General features: G+C 26.5%; 1 protein-coding gene across 1 annotated transcript in view; it reads left to right on the forward strand.

Annotated features, from left to right (window-relative positions):
- The first annotated feature begins 2,166 nt into the window (after positions 1–2,166).
- Positions 2,167–3,233, forward strand: part of LOC106788538 (putative uncharacterized protein DDB_G0282129) — an 87,821-nt gene continuing 86,754 nt past the window's right edge. Inside the window, exon 1 of the mRNA XM_014751882.1 lies at positions 2,167–2,239. The gene's annotated coding sequence lies outside the window, so the exon portion shown is untranslated. The remainder of the gene's footprint in view (positions 2,240–3,233) is intronic.

Below are 3,233 nucleotides of genomic sequence, written 5' to 3' on the forward strand. Positions count from 1 at the left end.
AATTTTTCAACCCTTCTATACCTAATAGAACACAATACATTTTCATAATATATAACTATTATGTACTTCAATTTGTTTCATAACAAGTATGAACAAATCTTGACGTAATCCTTAGCAAATCTTGTCCAAAATTTTCATCCCCCTGCACTGATATATTCTGAACTTTACAATTCTTCCTCACACATACTGAACTCAGAATTATTTCAAATTACATATCATTATACTTCTAATAATAAACAAACAAATTTATAAAGAAGAAATGATTAAAAAAAAAAGGACCGGATCACTTCGAGGCACGAGTTTTATCTGTTTTTCTTCCAAAGAGGGGGTATGGGGGAATGGGGGGGACTGGGGTGAAACAGGGTTGAGGGTTTTGATGGGTTGATTGACCGGTTAACGTTCAGTAGTGGTCCAACTTAAATAGCTGACTCATGCTATGTATTCGATAACGATGATTCCATTTATTGTGTGGTACTTAACACACAAACAAACAAACACACACACACACACATTTATACATACATATACTTACAAACTGTTGAAAAGTTAGTTCACGAATCGATGCACCCTGTGATACGATTCATTATTTTCTTGGCTTGGATACAAAAGAAACAAAATAATAATAACAATAAATAATTAATTAAAAAACAAAGAATATTTAGAAGACAAAAGATAATATATTTTGTCCTTCATTTCTTTTCACCCCATATTTTATTTCGTTACATAATATTATACAATAAAATAAAACTTATTTCATTGCATTTTTTCGCAAATGCAAATCGATTTTTGTGACATTGGTGCTCGACTTAAAAAATCGGCACGAAAAAAAGAGAAGAAAAAGAAAGAAAGTGTGTGCATGTGTAAGAGTGAGAGAGAGAAAGAGTGTGTATGTGTGAAAAAGAGAGAGGAAGAAAGAACGTTTACCAGGTGTCATCGACCTTTCTAGGTTTCTCACGCGTTTACTCGAGAAGAGAAAGATGCATACTTATCTGTACGCATATATACATACAAGAACATACATATATATACATGTATATACTTGTATGTATGTATATATGTATATATATACTTGTATGTATGTATATATATATGTAAACGTCACCTGTCTGCGAAAACAGGTGCCTATTCATGCGACGAGATCATTCTAGCTCTCTCTCTCTCTCTCTCTCTCTCTCTCTCTTTCTTTTTTTTTCTTCTTTTTTACTCACCCATTTTCCTAGACATTTCTTTTCTCATCTCTTACTCTTCCTCTTCTATTTCGTCGTCTATTTCTTTTATCCTCATTGAAAAAAAGAAAAGATATGTTCTATGTCGGAAGAAGTTAGTGTACACAAGTTGTTCGTTCAAGTCCAGAGTAATAAGCTTTTTTCTTTTTTTTTGGTTAGACTACGACGACGAGGATGTTTTTCTTAGATACTCGGTACTTTTTTTCTAACTTTGTATTATTCTTGCACATTTGAGACGCCAGGTGAATCGGATTATTATAAATCGTTCCGAACAAATTGGTATTTTATTTTATTTTTTATTTGTTTTTGTCTCTTTTTCATTTTGTTGCATTATCAAGGTTAAGGATTTATATTGTTTTAATATATTACGTATTATTTTTCTACAATATTTTTATTATTTATTTTAAACGTATATATATTTATATATATATAAATAAAAATCTTTAAAATATCTTCAAACAATAGATATAATTATGAAAGTGGTCTAACAATAATTCAAAATTAAAAACAAGGGTCTATTAATTATTTTACATCACATTATTCTAAACTAAATGAATTCAATATAATATTCATAATATTATGAAACATGAATTTAATTTAATATAATATATATATGTTTGAACATATTATTGATTGATCGTAAATATAATTGTGTTTAAATAAATAATCAATTTTTATAATTAATATTATTGTACCATTTTTATAATCAATTTTTAATAATAATATTATTTATCACAATTTAGAATGAATAATATAATTAAATAATACATTATATACACAAATCAAATACGTACCCCTGTTAATCATTTTAACAGCCATTATTAAACTCATTTAATTTTTGTAATACAATAACCAATCACAAAAATGTGTTAATTATTATCTTTAGTATTTCATTCGTGTTACTTATACTTATCATTTTTTTTTTCTCTTTTTTTTTTTACAGACGATCCCGATGCTGCTCCACAAAACACACCTGCGGATCGTTCATACTTCCGAAATTCCTTGTATTACGGGTAAGTTTGTAAATTTGACAACAAATGAAAGAAAAAAAAAAAGAAAGAAAAGGAAAAATCAAAATCTTTTCTTTCATCAGATTAACCACGTAACTAAAATTAACCGTAATAGCAATCAATTGTGGTGAATGAACGTACGTACTTGTATATAAAAGGGAAGGAATGGAAAAGGATTTGCATGATTACGGTATTTTCTTCAGACTTAAAATATTCCTCAAACTAAACTAGTATTACTTTTCTCTCTCATTCTCTTATTCGCAATTTACGTGCACGCTCGATTCCAATTTCCACAAAATTCTAGATAATTGTGCAAAGATCTTAAAGAAGATTAATTCATTTTTTCTTTTTTCATTTTATTTTGCATACTAAAAATGTTTCATACCTGTACTTCGATAATTTCAAAGTAACTTGGAATACAGTGTTTCTCTTAATCGATAGTAAATTATAAAGAAGTTTATTGCATTTATACTATAGTACTAACAAATTTTCACCTATTTTCTTCTTTTTCTTTTTAGATAAATATTACATGGAATTAATAGTTTGCGTTTGATATTATTTTACTTAGAAGTAATACAAAATATAGGAAGATAGTAGTATGCGATGAATCGTAGATAAATCAATAGAAAATAACATCAAATAAATATGAAATATTTTGCTGCAATTTATATTTAATGTTCAGAAAAGTAAATCAATTTATAAGTTATTTCACATAACATTATTTTCAAATTTTATTATATATATAATGTTGAAATAACAAGCATCTATCTAACTATTCATTTTTCATATCATATTATATTAAATTTATTTAGTATTCAAATATAATCCTTTCAAATATCTTCAAACAAAAGATATAATAATGAAAATAGTCTAAGTCAAATAAAGAAAATCAATTTATCAGTCATTTCATATCACATTATTTTAAACTAAATGAATTTAATATAATATTTATGATATTATAAAACATGACTAATTAGTTAAATGCTTATTATGTCAA

Source organism: Polistes canadensis, unplaced genomic scaffold, assembly GCF_001313835.1.
Source record: "Polistes canadensis isolate GaletaPanama2010 unplaced genomic scaffold, ASM131383v1 scaffold_143, whole genome shotgun sequence".
NCBI classification, from domain to species: Eukaryota; Metazoa; Arthropoda; class Insecta; order Hymenoptera; family Vespidae; genus Polistes; species Polistes canadensis.